Source organism: Pinus tabuliformis, chromosome 9 (assembly GCF_031772625.1).
Source record: "Pinus tabuliformis cultivar Carrire ecotype Pingquan chromosome 9, CPIR1, whole genome shotgun sequence".
In the NCBI taxonomy this organism is placed as follows: Eukaryota; Viridiplantae; Streptophyta; class Pinopsida; order Pinales; family Pinaceae; genus Pinus; species Pinus tabuliformis.
Window position 1 is genome coordinate 1,144,147,675 of NC_142307.1, and position 17,775 is coordinate 1,144,165,449.

A 17,775-nucleotide genomic window follows, 5' to 3' on the forward strand; every position below is an offset into this window, starting at 1 on the left:
GTATAGACATTGGGATCAAAATGATATCTAGAAAAGTCGGTGTCAAGAAGAAAGCTATCCATTTTTGCATACCAAGTTCGAGAAGCTTGTTTAAGACCATAAAGAGATCTCTTAAGTTCATAAATAGAGATGGAGTCATAAATATATTTTTGTAGATTCCCATGCAAGAAGGTGGATTTAACATCTATCTGATGGACCTCCCATCTATGTGAGGCAATAGGGTCTAGAACAAGGCGGATAAAATTCATTTTGGCGATGGAAAATATTTTATTTTAGTTAATTCCTTCAACTTTAGAGAATCCTTTAGCAGCTAGATGAATCAAGTGTCTTTAAACACTTCCATATGATACCTACTTAATTATATACACCCACTTACATTTGACAATTTTTCTTCCTTTTGGAAGAGAGACAATTTCCCAAGTATCATTCACCATCAATGAACGATATTGTTTATTCATCACTGCTTCCCAATGTAGATGGCCTGAAGATTCATCGTTGTTTCTAGATTATGGGTCTTTGAAACTTGAGCCAAAAGAGAGGAGGCTCATTGAATTAAATGTGAACAAGCGTGACTTTGATCTATAGGATCAATGACAAGATCACAAATTGCTTGTCATGTTGAACAAACCCATCTAGGAAGCTATGGTGTTGGTGCAAGTTTATGTTCAGTGGTTTCATCTAGAGGAAGGTGAGCAAGAAGAGGTGGATTTTCATCCTCAACATCATCATTTGAAGAAGAAACTAGAATAGGAACAAAAGGTGGCTCAAACACCAAAGATGGCTCACAGGTTGAAGAATGCACAATCATTAAATTATGCTCACAAACCAAGAGATTTTCATCAAATTTAACGTCTTTTCCAATGACTATTTTATTGGAATGAGGTTGAAGAAGTCTATAACTTTTTACATATTCAGAATATCAAACAAAAATACACTTCTCACTTTTAGACTGTAGAGATTTCATTTTCTTGTAAAAAATGTGAGCCCATGCTACACTACCAAATACACGAAAATGGCTTACATCTAAGTAAATTTTATCCATGCTTCTTTTGGTGTTATATATTCTTAAATTTTTTTGTGTTAATGTGATTTACTACGTAATTTACACAATTTATTGTTTTTTTCCCAACAATGAAGACTTAATCTCTTTAATTGAATCATACAATTAGCCATTTACTTTATTGTACGATTATTTATTTCAACAACATCATTTGTTGTGGTGTATATGGAACAATATGTTGCATTTGAATGCCTTGTGTATTATAGTAATTCGATCATACAAATCACTTTGAGCAAGCTACAAAGGGGAAAAATCATGCCAAGAGGCACATTTGTCAACATTTTCTTGATGTTGTTTGCCGAGAACACAACTAGCACAAAAACCAACTCTTTAAGAAGTGAGAGGAAGACTAGTCATATTTTTTTATTACATAGATGCTACCATGAGTGATAATTTTGATGGCCAAAGTTTGCTCAAGTCATTATAGTGAAAAATAAAAGTTGTGGAAAAAGGTGATGACCCAAAGTTGTCAAACTTGTGTAACCCGGTAATATCATCAATTATTCAAGTGGCAAATACATTCTCAAGATCAAACATTAAAGTAGAGGTTGCATTGAAAGAGAAATCAAATCCTGAAAGTGCATGTCCATGAGAAGAAGTGTCATAAGAAGAAGAATCAAGATTAATGTTGTGTTTTTTCATTGTCGGTTCCAAGTCTTTCATCATTTTAAAACATTTTTATTCCATATGACCATCTTTTCCACAATAATTTCAATGTTTGTCAAACTTCTTACTTTTAATTTTTGGACATTTGTCACCATTGGGTGGTAGAAAATGGTTGAGAGGGTTTGGGAAACTTGTTTTGCTTATTATTGTAAGAATGTTACTTCTTTGGATGCTTTGTTTTAACTGAGGCCTTATTAAATGTACCTATTTTTTTTTTTGATAGCTTGGGAGGTACTCCAAGCCCTAGGGTTTAGGGTTTAGACGTTGGAGCACCACAAAAGTCACTTGTGGGCTTGGAACCCAAGGTTGGGATTTTGCAACCATTGATGTTTGGGCCAAAACCATGGAGAATTTTGGACATATGATGGATGGATATGATAGAGGACGTTGAGGAGAATCCAACGTAATGTAAATCATCAAATTCTGAGTTGTCTACGATGAGTTATGAATTTTTGAAGTTAAATAGGTTTTTGGACATACAAGTTATGTAGGCTTGAGATTATTATGTCCAAAAGACATGTCACTTAGGTAATTCGTTGGAGCCCTCTTGTTTAGTATAAATAAAAGGTGATGAGATTCATTTTAGATCATCCATATTGTGCAACATAAGGTAGCGTTGAAGAGAAGAATCATCTATGTTTTGGCCGCAGATAAGAAGGGAGAACCAACGAAGGAGAAGAAGGTTGTTAGGGAACTTTTTCATGATTGCTTGGGTACCAAAATTGTCTTGCAGGAGGGGTGAGTAAGATGGGGAAGTTCTGGGTCTATTTGGATGTTGTTTGTGGGTGGACAAACCTTACAAGAGGCAACCACAACCATTAGAAGGTTGTTGTGGGTAGGTCACGGGCCTTAACAACCTAGAACAGGGGTACGTAAGGTTGTTTGGGGTTAGTTTGTGCCCAGAACAACATCATATGGGAAGAGGAGCCTTATAAGGGAAGTTCATAACTAGACAAGGAGTTGTAAGGTGGAAAAGAGGGGTTGTCATGGAGCTATAGGCAGCCCTAACCAAATCACAATGGCTACAACAATGCAACACTAGATCATAGGTATGTTTACCATTGTTTTTGTCTCGTGTTGGGTCAAGTGTTGACTAGGTTGGATCAGATTCATTAGCATCCTATGGAAGCCAAGTGGTTTGGCTTGACTTGGTGGTTAGAATACCTTTTCTAAGAGAAAATTCCACAGTGAGGATTGGTGATTGTATTGGGCATCTTTGGACTAATGGACGGTAGTGTGTGGATGTCCAAAGTAGCCCTTGATTAGTAGTCATAAAGGGAGTTTGACAGTTAACGTTGGGTGAATATTTGATGGCATATGCGGCACTTTGATGGACGAAAGTAACCACTAACAGAGACAGTTCAATAGATCAGGTATTGGCCAACCTAGAGGAGCAGATTGGATCAACCCATGTTCATTGTATCATAAGTAACTTGCAACATTGATAGGTGGTATCCCTCCTTGAGTCTATATGTGTTGTTGATTAATGGAATAAGAGGCATCTAGGGAGCATATCGTAAGCGAAGGACTAGTAGGACGAGACACGACATAGAGGTTGTGATTATGCACTAGAGCAACGAGATTGTCATTGTATCTTGTATTCTTGTACTTGTGGATATTTGAGGGCCATTATCCCTTGTACGGGAGCCATAGACTGTTGTATTATATGTTGATAATATAACAAAGTTGGGTTACATATATTGTTTTCATTATTCTTATTGTGCACGTAATTGGTTTACTGTATTATATTGTTCCATTGTGCTAAGTAGCTTTGTTGAGATTCTTGGTTTGGTAGCATCAAAGATTTTAAGATTCCATCCTAGACACCAAGGTCATGGAAATTAAACATGGTATCAAATAGTGTTTGAGCTACTTTGGGAGATAGTGAATCAAAGAGTGCACATTGAAGTACAACTTAAGAGGGAGTTGGTCACATTGTAGGTGAAGAACTCACTACAATGTTGAAGTTGTAGGTTGGTCTCTAGTATGAGGATAGGTTGGAAGGGTTGTCCAACTATAGTCCTTGGAAGGAAAGGATCAAGTTGGTATTGCAGGTCAACAGGATTTGGGAGTTCGCCGAGAAAGAGATCAAGAATCCATCTGACCCTAAGGAGATGGATGTGTATGAGGAATTGGATATGAAGGAGAGATTGATCATCCTAGATGGTGTGAAGGATCCCATAAAACCTCATTTGTCAGGGAAGAACACTGCACATGAGATGTGGATGACTCTTCAAATTTTGTTCCAGAATAAGAATGAAAACTAGGTACTGGTATTGGAGGATAAGTTGAAGTCCACCAAGATGATACAAGATGAAGGAGTGACTTCGTATCTAACGAGGTTGTCTCAGGTCAAAGATGAGCTTGCTACTGTCAGTATGACTATTTCATATTTTGATATGGTGAGGATTGCTTTGAAAGTGTTTACTGAGGAATGGAAGCCCTTCATCAAGGGGATCATTGCTAGAGAGAAGTTGATAGACTGGAATAGGTTGTGGGACGACTTCATTCAGGAGGATTTGCGAGATGAGGATCTTCATCTGAAGAATATGGCTTCAGATGTTGACATGGCACTTGTAACATGAATGAAGGGTAAGCAAAAGAAGGAATTGAGTAAAATCAAGTGTTTCAACTGTGGTGATATGGGTCATTTTTCGTTGAGATTTCTAATGAAGAAGAAGACAAGAAATGATGAGAAGAATAAAGGGAAGTAGGTCAGCGGTGTTTCCACTTCTGCTAAGATAGATTCTCTCAATAAGAGGTTGGAGGATGACAACTTTGCTATGACCTCTCATTTCTCGCAGGGTACCATCGATGAGGCTGCATGGTACTTCGAAACATATGACAGGGTCACAGGAGGTATTCGAGACTCTAACTTAGTGGGATTTAAAGTTTCACATAGTGTTGGGCGACAAGAGTTAAAGAAGATCCGAGGATTGAGAGTTGTGCCATTCAGGATGAAGTCAGGATGAGTGATGTGGGTCCATGATGTATTGTTTATACCAGGACTCAGATATAGCGTAATATCTATCTTAGTGATCAAGAAGAAGGGTTTTGAGCTCTTATTCTAGGATGGGAGGGTAAGACTCAAGCCCAAAGTCTCTAGCTCCACATGTATTTTGGTTGGAGTTAGAGAGCATGGTTTATACTGGCTTATGGGAAAGCCTATAGATCATGAGAATAAGAAGCAGGGGGACGAGGTGTAGGTTCCAGAGAATCAAGAGAAGGTGCAGGCTTCAGAGGGGCAGGTATAGGTTCTATATAAGAAGGTCCTGGTTCCATAGGCTCACAGGGATTTGAGTTCTAGAGGGTGTTTGCAAGTTTAAAGGGAGATTTTGCAGCCTAAGAAGAGCACGTGGTCAGTAGGGAGAAAGGGTGCTTCTACAATTGCTAAGAAGAAATAATGGAGGGATTGGAAAATGATATAGGAGAAGAAGAAGAAGCAGAAAGCTTCCAGTGACAACGACACTTCCAAGAGAGGCGTAGTTCATGTTGCAGGGCTTGCTATAGTGGTGAGCGCCAAGAGTTGGGCTAGTGTTGTGAGTAGTGATGATGATGACAAGATTATTCCTAGTATTGGAAATACCTTTTTCGCTAACAGGGAGTATTGATTTTTGATAGCTTAGGAGGTACTCCAATCCCTAGGGTTCATGTTTTGGAGGTTGGAGCACCACAAAATTCACTTGTGGACTTGGAACCCAAGGATGGGGTTTTGCACCCATTGATGTTTGGGACAAAACCATGGATAATTTTGGACATGTGATGGATGGAGATGTTAGAGGACGTTGAGGAGAATCCAACACAATGAAAATAATCAAATTTCATGTTGTCTACAATGAGCTATGGATTTTTTAAGTTAATAATGGGTTTTTGGAGATATAAGTCATGTAGGCTTGAGATTGTTATGTCTAGAAGACATGTCACTTAGGTAATTCGTTGGAGCCTCTTGTTTAGTATAAATAAGAGGTGATGAGATTCATTTTAGATCATCCATATTGTGAAACATAAGGCAACGTTGAAGAGAAGAGTCATCTCTGTTTTGGTCGCAGATAAGAAGGGAGAACCAGGGAAGGAGAAGAAGGTTGTCAGGGCACTTTTTCATGACTATTTGGGGAACAAAATTATCTTGTGGGGGGGAGAGTAAGAGGAGGAAGTTCTGGGTTTGTTTGGGTGTTGTTTTTGGGTGGACATACCCTAGAAGAGGCAGTCGTAGCCCTTAGAAGACTAGTGTGGGTAGGCCGCAGGCCTTAACAACCTAGAACATAGGTACGTAAGATTGTTTGGGGTTAGTTTTAGTTTGTGCTCAGAACAACATTGTATGAGCAGAGGATTCTTATAAGGGAAGGCCATCGCTAGAGAAGCAGTTGTAAGGTGTAAAAGTGGGGCTAACGTGGAGCTACATGCAGCCCTAACTAGATCACAGTGACTACAACAGTGCAACACCAGATCAGAGGTATGTTTACCATTTTTTTCGTCTTGTGTTTGGTTAAGAATTGACCAGGTTGGATTTGATTCATCAGCAACCTGTGGAAGCCAGTGGTTGGGCTTGACTTGGTGGTTAGAAGCCCTTTTCTAAGAGCATATTCCATAGTGAAGATTGGTGGTAGTATTGGGCATCTTTGGACTGTTGGAGGGTAGCGTGTGGATGTCCAAAGTAGCCCTTGATTAGAAGTCATAAAGGGAGTTTGACAACTAACATTGGGTAAAGATTTGATGGCCTATTTGGCACTTTGATGGATGAAAGTAACCACTAGCAGAGACATTTAGATAACTCAGGTATTGACCAGCCTAGAGGAGAAGATTTAATAAACTCGTGTTCATTGTAACATAAGTGACTTGCAGCAGTGATAGGTGGTAGCCCTCCTGGAGTCTCTATGTGTTGTTTCTTGATGGACTGAGGGGAAGTTAGAGAGAAAATTAGAAGTGAAGGACCAACAAGCTGAGATACGACATAGAGGTTGTGATTGTGCACTAGAGTCGTGATATTGTCATTGTATCTTGTATTCTTGTACTTATGGATATTTTAGGGCCATTATCCCTTGTACGGGAGCCTTAGATTGTTGTATTATATATTGATAATATAACAAAGTTGGGTTACATATATTATTGTCATTGTTCTTATTGTGCACGTGATTGGTTTACTGCATTATATTGTTCCACTGTGCTAAGTATCTTTGTTGAGATTTTTGGTTTGGTAGCGTCAGATATTTTAAGATTCTATCCTAGACACCAAGGTCATGGAAATTCAACACTTACAATATTGATCTCTCTAATATGCAAGAGCACGTCTTTCTCTCTAATTAATGAGAGAAAAATATTCAAGGGTATGGTCTTGATATACAACTCCTAAAGCTTCTCTAGTGGCATAATATATATATATATATATATATATATATATATATTTTCATATATATATATATATATATGAAAATATATATATATATATATATATATATATATTTTCATATATATATATATATATATATATATATATATATCATATATATATTTTCATATATTTCATATATATATATATATATATATATGAAATATATGAAAATATATATATGATATATATATATATATATATATATATATATATATATATATATATATATATATATGAAAATAGACTATGTAGAACCAAACTTGGAAACAATAACATATATGCATAAGTCATCCTATAGATCGACTTTACAATATTTAATTAAATGTCCAATTGTTTCGAACTTAAATAAATAATATTCAATACAAGAGAAATCAATATGACTTAAATTCATGATTTGAATTTCAAGCTCATGAAATCCAATCACATTAGGTTCACCAAAAAAAAAAATCAACTCTTCTTCGTAATCAAGGTCATCAAAATTCCTTGAATATGAAATCATAAACCAAGAGAAATGGACATTCCAATCAATCCACGAGCTTCATCATTCTTATTATCCTAATTGACTTTCTTTTGAGTGGGGACTTTTTCTTTTTGCAAGGTAACATGGTATAATTCTTTTTAGTACATCTTCCGTGTGGGATTTCAAAGAGAAGTAACTAGTACCGATAAACAAAAGTTCACTTGAAGTGGCCATAATATAATATGCAAATAATATGAATTCAGAAGTTGAAACAATGTGTCTAGTTAGAAAGTTCTTAAAAAAATAGGTTGTTTAAAAAAGTGGCACCGAAAGCAGAGTTCAAATGTGAAAGTTATATCATTTAAAAAAAACGATAACAAAGAGCCATGTGGCAGGTAAAAGTTGATGGATGCTGCCAATAAATAAGATTTTATTTTTCCTTTCTAGTTTTGCCCATAAGTTCACTTTTACAAATAAGTTACTTTATGAAGTGACCCACTTTTATAAAACAAATGAAAATTGCTTTTATAATAAAATTACTTTATAAATGAAAGTCACATGCAAAATATAACTTTTGCTATATATATATATATATATATATATATATATATATATATATTGATTCCCCTTTATAATACAAGTGAAATATATTTTATAATAACTTAAGTTATCATAAACTTTCAAAAAGTGACATAAAAGAGAGACTCTTATGACCTCTTAATAAATGAAATAACTTTTAACCAAATGAGTTACTACAAAACATAACATCACTAACGATGAGAGTGGTGGTGATGTTGCTTTTTGTTGATGTTGCAAAAGTAATTTTCAAAAGAAATTTGAACTCAAAACCTATTACTAAATAAAATAATTTCTAGCCAAGTGAGCCAGTGCAAAACATAACATTACTAATGAAGAAGAACAAAGTTGTAGTTGTTATTGTTTCACCTCAAAGTGTATGTTTTCCAAGAAAGCGTGCTCATCTAAAAACAATAACAACTTGAAATAAAATTTCCAAAACTCATCAACAATGGGGTTAGATCTTAGTTAGCATTCCTAGAAAATGCAAGTTTTCTCTTTACTTTTATTTATTAAAATCACACAACAAAGAGCATATAAAGAAAATAAAATATGTTATGCTTTGTTCCTAATTTTTCAAGATCACACAATGCAAAGAAAGTAGCATGCACAGTTTGGAAAGAACCAAGAATAAAAACAAAAAATTGAAATATGAACTTTGTAAAAAAAGATTTAAAAAAGGGTTTATTCAGACTTTGTACCTCCATATCTGATTAAAAAATTGTATCTCGACTAATGGGTATGTGTTATATTCTTTGCACAACTAACTCCAAATGTGATTTGTATGTGTTTGGTGTACCAGGGAGGTCACGAGGGGGTAGAGCCCCCAAAAGAAGAAGAAGAAGAAGAAGAAGATCGATTGATTTTTTGTTGTTTTTGACACATGGCTCTTGCTTTTAACAGTTTTATGGCACATGGTCGTTTAGCCCGTGGTTTTATAATTTTCATTAAGGAATTATGGTTGTAATATAATATGAATTAATGGGTTAGGGGTTTTGGATGCTTTGAGTTCATATATAATGTGTTGTAAACAATGAAGTTGATTGATGATAAAAATTAGAGGTGCAACTCTAAATGGTTATTTGATTTTCCAAGTTTTGGTTTCTAGGGTAAATCTCTTTGTAATATTTTGTCATTGTTTTACTTTTCTATTAAAAATTAGTGCATGGATTATAATATTGTATAGGGTTTAAAACTTACATTGGGGGAACGACCACCTTTTTGGGTGATCTTGATCAACAATAGGAACAACTTGTCCCATGGGCTCCGACACCATGTTCGAAGAAATAGGTATTCCATATAGGATGAACACCTTTAATAAACATTCACATGGCCAAATTAAATACCATCAAACCAATATTATTATGTGCTTTAAACCCTCTAAGAGGGAAACACTCCATAGCCCTAGCTAATGTGACCACTTGAGGAAATTATATCAGTGTAAAGGAAAATTTGTACATAATGGAGTTTCTCATAATCAATGATTTGAAATGACCCTCCATGCATTTTAAACAAATATCATGGATCAATTGAGTGTTAAGTCACAGATCAATAATTAGTGTTGAGGAGAGTATGAGTTGTCAAATCATTCTCCCTGTAGAACATATCAATGACCGCCAGATGACAATGCAACTAATGCATACTAAATAAGCACACTAAGAAAGACACTTTGTTATGCAACCAACTCATAAAATAGAAGAAAAGATAGATCAACGAGTTCAAAATCAGCCTCTTCGAGGGGGAAACCTCATTTACATTACACAAATGAACAATTCTTAGATGATAAAAATGACAAAACCTCCTTTTTGTATATAGGAGTCTAAGGGGTCACAATATAATCAAAACTGACATAACAATAATAATATAAGGCCACAACAATAATAATAATGGGCTTCTATGGGGCACACTAGTAACAATATGGGGACAATAGGGGCACAACAATAATAATAAGGGCTACAATTACAATAGTAATGGGGGAATCACTAGTATTATAGGGACCTAACTTGCCTCTCTCCTTCAAAAAAGTGTTTTCCTCAATGCTTGAGTAGTTCTGGATGCTTCTGTATAAAATTCTCATCCTCCCAGGTGGAATCTTCAACGGGTAAGTTCTTTCACTTGATGAGATACTCTGAAATTGATCGGTTTCGTAGCTGTCAAGTTCTTGTTTCTGTGACTGCTTCAGGTTCCAATATGGTTTTTCCTTCCTCGTCAAATTTTAGCAATATTGTTTGAATTGAGAGCTTGTCACCTATAACCTTATTTAAGCATGAAACATGGAAAACTGGGTGCACTCGGGAAGTTGCAAGAAGCTCCAATTTGTATGTCATAGTTCCAATCTTTTGCAACATTGATTCGAACTTAAACAGGAATGCAACAACTTACCGATATAATCATAAATACAGAGATGCAACAGAAAGACATTTCATTTCATTAATAGAAAAATACTGAACTATGCTTACAAACATAATGGAAAGAAGATAGCTCAGGCGATGGTAGCTTATCTCTGAGAAAAGATGTGGTGGCTACATGCCTCTGAATCGTGTTACAATGAGGCTCAAAGGCCTATTTATTATTGAGAAACAATGGAAAACCCTAAACGTCCACAAACCTAACCCTAGGAGTTGAAGCGCCAAAATTGTGAGCACCGTTTGGGTAAATTGGTACATCAACTTCTTAGGGCCGTAACTTTGGCATACGATCTTTGTTTGGCTATCATAATACCTCGTTTCGAATATCTTAAAGAGAAGGCCAAAATTAAATTGGCAAGCTAGTTTTGGACAGTTTTGGTCTCTCCGTTTTCCCTAAAAACATCGTTTAGGGCCTCAAAACGGCTCTGGAAGTTCAGGACTCGAAAAACTGCCAAAAATAGTAAAATGTGCTATAATTAAGGAAACCAAAAAATTGAAAGAGACAGTGTTGGGGGTCCAAGTGGAATAGGCGGGTGGTCACCGATATCTACCTAGATCAAACACCTTGTATGGACGATAATACTTTGGTGATAATTTATTATCCTTCTTAGCTTGCTTAAGGGACATTTGTTTATATGGTTGTAGCCGTAGAAATACCCAGTCACCTACATCAAAACTTCTTCCACTGCGATGTTGATCTACATGTTGTTTCATTCTATTATGTGCCAAAGTGAGGTTATCCTTTAAGAGTTGGAGAACTTGTTGTTGATGCTCGATGTGATCTTGCACTGCTTGAACCTTAGAATTTCCTCTTAAATATGATGTGATAAATGGTGGATGATATCCATAAAGTGCCATAAATGGGGTCATTTTTGTTGCAGTATGGAAGGAAGTGTTATACCACCATTCGACCAAAGGCAACTGTTTGACCCATTGTAGCTGTTTATCAGATACAAAGCAACCAAGATATCCTTCCAAACATTTGTTTACTATCTTAGTTTGCCCATCAGATTGAGGATGATAAGACGAGTTATGAGCTAACTCAGTACCGAGAAAAGAAAATAATTCTGTCCAAAAATTTCCAATGAAAATGAGATCTCTATCGCTTACAATAATCTTTGGGTTTCCATGTAGCTTTTGAATTGTTTCCATAAATGCAGTAGCAACTGTACTGTCTTTAAATGGATGAGATAATGCACAAAAGTGTGCATACTTGATAAGTCTTTCAACTATCACCATGATGACACTCTTTCCTTCGAACTTGGGTAAACCTGTGATAAAATCCATTGAAACCTCCTCCCAGCATTGACTTGGAATGGATAAAGGTTGTAATAGACCTAGGGTCTTAATTGTTTCAACTTTATTTTATTGGCAAACCAAACATTCCGCCACAAAATTTTGAATATCAAATTTAAGGCCATCCCAAAAAAATTCCTTCTTCACCCTGTGGTAAGTTTTTAAAAATCCTGAGTGCCCTCCTAAGGGAGAGGTGTGCAATTCCATAAGAATATTTTGTTTGAGTTGGGAATTCTTACAGAGGTATAAGTGATATTTATATCATAATGAATTATTTTTCCAGCTAAATGTATCAGGTGTACTGGGATCTCGTTGTATCTTTTGAATGAGTGCCCACAATTGTTCGTCATTCTTCCATTCATCCCTTACTTCGTTTATCCAATCTAGTTGGATAATAGAAATGGCGCAAAGAAATGCTTCCACATCCTCATCCTTTCTCGAGAGTGTAGCTGCAGCAACATTTTGCTTCCATTTTTGTAGATGATTTCAAAGTCATAACCTAACATCTTTGTAACTCATTTTTGCTGCTCTTCTGAAGATAATCTTTGCTCTAAAAGGTATTTAAGACTATCATGATCCGTTTTTACCTTGAAGTGTCTTCCCATTAGGTAGGGTCGCCATTTCGTAAGTGCATGCAGTATTGCCAACATTTCCTTCTCATAAATAGCTTTGCGTAAATACTTTCCTTTGATTGGACGACTTTTGAAAGCAATGGGTCTTTCTTCTTGTATTAAAACAGCACCAATTCCATTTCCTGAGGCATCATATTCGACAATAAAGGTTTTTGTGAAGTTCGATGTAGCTAAGATTGGTGCTTGGCACATTTACTCCTTAAGATGTTCAAAGGCTTCGTTGCTTCTGGAGTCCATGAAAATGCATCTTTCTTCAATAATGTTGTTAGAGGTGCTGCTATTCTCCCATAATTCTTAACAAACTTGCGATAATACCCTGTCAACCCAAGAAATCCTCGCAGATGCTTTATGGATGTGGGGGTTTTCCATTCCTTAATGGCTTTAATTTTGCTAGGGTCTACCTTAACACCTTCATGAGATACAATATGACCCAGATATTCCACCTCTTGTACTCCAAAGAAACATTTGGATCTTTTTTCATATAATTGTTTCTCCTCAAATAGTTTGAGCACCCTTTCGACATGTTGAACATGATCCTTCCAGGACTTGTTGTAGATTAGTATATCATAAAAAAATACTAACACATATTTTCTAAGGAAGGGTTTGAAAATGGAATTCATCAAACCTTGAAGTGTAGAAGGTGCATTGGTAAGGCCAAAAGGCATGACCAAAAATTCATAATGACCCTCATGAGTTATAAATGTTGTTTTCGAAATGTCTTCAATCTTCATTCTGATTTGATGATATCCTGAACAAAGATCCAACTTGGTGAAGTAAACTGATCCATGCAATTCATCCAATAATTCATCAATGACAGGAATGAGAAATTTATATTTAATAATGAGCTTGTTGAGCTCCCTATAATCCAGATACATGTGCCATGATCACTCTTCTTGTGCACCAATATTACTAGAGTAGAGAAAGAGCTTTGACTAGGTTGAATTATACCAACGTCTAACATTTCTGCAACCATATGTTCAATTTCGTTCTTTTGGGAATAGGGATATCTGTAAGGCCTGATGTTTGGAGGAACACTTCCTAGAATCAAATGAATAGCATGATCATGATCGTGAATAGGTGGGAGGCCTTTGGGAGTCTCAAATACCTTGGAATGATTGTCCAAGACTTTTTGGAGATCTGGATAAATAGATGATTTCGATGTGGGAAGCTCTAGCGAACATAATTGTGCAATTACACCTTGTTCTTATTTCTTTAGAAGCTTTGTCATGTCGTTAGAGATGATTATATTTCCTGGTTTCCTTGCGATACCCCTTAATTCAAATTCTTTTCCTTCCGAAAAAAAATTCAAGAAAAGTTCTTGAAAATTAAAATTTATCGTACTCGAATATTGTAGCCATTGGACTCCTAGTACAACATCAACACCACCCATTGGAATGGAAAGCATTGGGCAATTCAATACATATTCTCCCATGGATAACTTGATATTATGGCACTTTCCAGAGCAATTTATGGTTCCTCCATTTGCAACCATCACTTGACACTCTAGTGCTAGATATAGGAAGCAATTCAATTCCTTGGCTATCTTACAATGAATAAAATTATGGGTACTGCCCAAATCAGTCAACACTATTGCCTTTTTATTCTTCATATGTCCTTCTATCTTGAGAGTTTGAAGAGTGGTAATGCCGACCAATGCATTACAAGATATGGTAAGATTCATTTATTCTTTCTCTAGGGTTTTCTCCTGACGTATATCCTCTTCTTTTGATGTTTCTTGTTCATTTTTTTCTCAGCACACTTATGACCTTTAGTGTATTCACTATCACAATGTAACAAAGCCCTTTTGCTCTTTTTTCTTCCAATTGTTGTGGTGTCAACCTTGTAGGTTGTGGAAGGTTAGGGGAAAGAACACTTCCATCTTTATAGTTGTGAGTGGTAGGCTTCCTTGTTGCCATAATTTTGCTTTCAATTTTTCTTGCCAACCTGAATGTCTTCTCCAATGAATCAGGTTCCCAAAGGCAATCCTCATGTTGGATGTTATCCTTTAAAGTCCCTATGAACACATCAATCTTATGTTCCTTTGGAATATCTTTTACCCTTATATTCAATTTTTGGAAGTCCTCAATGTGCTCCATCATTGAAGTCTTTTGTTTGACATTTATCAATTGGCTAAAAAAGGTGTTGCTTTTTGTATCCTCATAACGTGTTATCATTTCTTTCATAAAAATTGCCCAAGTGACAATTTGCTTACAAGAGAAAAGTAATCGATACCATACAAACTGATTTGGTTCCAAATATAAAGTTGCAATGCGTACCTTTTGTGTGTTTTGCACATTATGGAGATCGAAATATTGTTCTATCTGTAGTATCCGTGTTATGGGATCCTTTCCACCAAACTTCCTCATATCGATCTTTGGAATATGGTGGGTCTTAAATCCAACATTAGAGTCTATGAAATCATGATTAACATTTATTTTGTTCTCATCATGAGTTTCCTTTACTACCCTTTCTCCGTTAGTAAGCATTTCTTGTAGCAACTTTGTCAAATCTATCTTCAAATCTTCCATGTTGCTTTTAAGATTTGCTTCTATACCATCCATCTTAGTTTCCATGCCATCCATCTTAGCTTCCATGCCATTCATCTTAGATTCCGTGCCATCCATCTTAGCTTTTATTACTTTTTGTGAGAGTGAAAATTGTTGCACTTGGTCTCGTAATTTTGATATATTATGTTTCATTTCTTCCCCTTCTTCATGATTCATGGTAGAAATTTCAGGTTGCTTACTAGGTGCTTCCATTTTCTTTCTTTGGGGCATCAATTAATGATAATTATGCCTCACTATGCCCTTTGAATCACTTCAAACTAATTTTCACACCAAACTTATGCAAATTAAAAAAAAAAACTACATACCTTTTTTTGCTTACAATATTGAATCTGTTGTATCTCTGAAATTTCAGATCTCCAAGGTTTGAAATTGTGACGTGTGATATCCCTCTGTGTTCTCTTTCCAACACCACCAGTCTGATCGAAATTGGATTTTCCAAGAAAGAGTTATGCCAAATCTCTCAAGAGGACGTAATTATATACTGTTTCAGTAGAGAAAACTTCTACGAAGTGCCACGTGTTACTGTTTTGACCTTCGGGCCTGAAAAAGATACACAGAAAACTACATTCCGTCCTCTTTCTGTAACTTCTTATGAGATTTCAATCTGATGCTTAGAGAGAAAGACGATTTTTCCAAGGTCACCTGTTTGGGATGTAATTCGGGAGCCTGCAAAAATCCTAACTTCCTTGGATCATATCTCCAACAATATCGTGTGAAAAGATTTGAAATTCGGACCCGAGGTTTATCAAGATTTCAGCTGAAATGGGTTTTAATTTCAGATTCTGAAACATCTTAGAAAAAAGTTATAGCGAAAATTCCACGATGACCTGTTTGGAGCAGTGAAACCCTAGAATCCAAAGCTCTGATACCAAATGTTATGCAACTAGCTCATAAAATAGAAGAAAAGATAGATCAACGACTTCAAAATCAACTTCTTTGAGGGGGAAACCTTCTTTACATTACACAAATGAACAATTCTTGGATGATACAAATGACAAAAACCTCATTTCTATCTATAGGAGTCTAAGGGGTCACAATATAACCAAAGCCGACATAACAATAATAATATAAGGGCACAACAATAATAATAGTGGGCTTCTATGGGCCATACTAATAACAATATGGGGACAATAGGGGCACAACAATAATAATAAGGGCTACAATGACAATAGTAATGGGGGAATCACTAGTATTATAGGGACCTAACAGACTTTTACCTTATAGACACATTAGACCAAATTAGACTTAACTAAATCCTAAGTGTCTAAATATCCTAACAAATATCCTATCATTTTTATTGATATTGATACTCCTCTATAATATTGATAATATTTTATACCTAACTTTTAGATTTCTTGGATCTTATTTATTTAACTTTAGGGCTCACTTATTTTTATGTTTTTAAATGCTATGAAGTGTCCACTTGAAATGTCAGGATGTTTCTAAACTCCAAAATATTATAATTCTAAAAAATCTCATTGTAATTATGACTAATTGTAAAAAACTTCATCCTTAAATTATTAAGTTTTTTCCTTTTAAAACATAATTAAATAATTCAATATATAATTAAATGAATAAATAAAATCAAATTAAAATCAAATTAAATAAATAAAATAAATAAAATAAAATAAAATTTAGCTTATATCAAAAGTATTATTAGTTCTACCCTTAAAATTTGAATTTTTTAAATTATTTATTAACTCCCTGTAAATAAAATTAATATAAATCTCTAAGTTTAAATAAAATAAAATAAATAAAATAATTAATTGTATTATTATTAATTAATAAATAAATGAATTAATGAAATGAAAATAAAAATTAAATAAATAAAATTAAATAAAATTTAGCATATATTAAAAAATAAAAAATAAAATTATTATTAGTTCTACCCTTAGAATTTGAATTTGTATTATTTATTAACTCACCTGTAAAAATAAAAATTAATATGATTCTCTAAGATTAAAATGAAATAAAATAAATAATAATTAAATGAATTATTAATTAATAACTAAATTAAATTAAATTAAATAAAAAAAAATTAAAAATTTAGCATATATTAAAAGAATTTGAATTTGAATTATTTATTTACTCACCTGTAAATAAAAATTAATATAAATCTTTAAGATTAAATAAAAAAAAAATAAAAAAAAATAAAAAAATAAAATTATTAATTAATAAAATGAATAATTAATTTTCAGCCGACTTTTGATTATTCTAAGTTTCATTTTCCTCTCTATTATTTATTTCCTTCCTAGCGGCTCTTCTTTTATCATCATTCTTAAGCCCTGATGATGGATCCCATTTGGGATTTGAAACATTGGAATAAAAATGTTCATACTGTGGATTCTCCGGAAAATGAATCAAAAGTATGTTAATAGAAATCGAAAGTGAGAAACAGTTAAGGGTGTAGGTAGGATCAATGCAGCTCAACAAGGATGGTTATATACCTACAAGAACCTAAAGGAGGAGGGTCCTTGGTAGAATAAATTTGGAGCTTAATTAGATATCATGGATGTAGCAAATAAATACCATATGAGTTTTTTTTTTTACTTTATTCAAGGATGAAAAACTATATGAGTTTTTTTTTTTTTGAAGGAAGTGATGATGAGCACCACCATTCTGAAACCCTCATGCGCCGACATACTGAAATCCTCTTATGCTACCACCTCTTATGGCTGGGATGCGCTCTCTACTATTGCTGCCTCTTACACCAGGGATCTG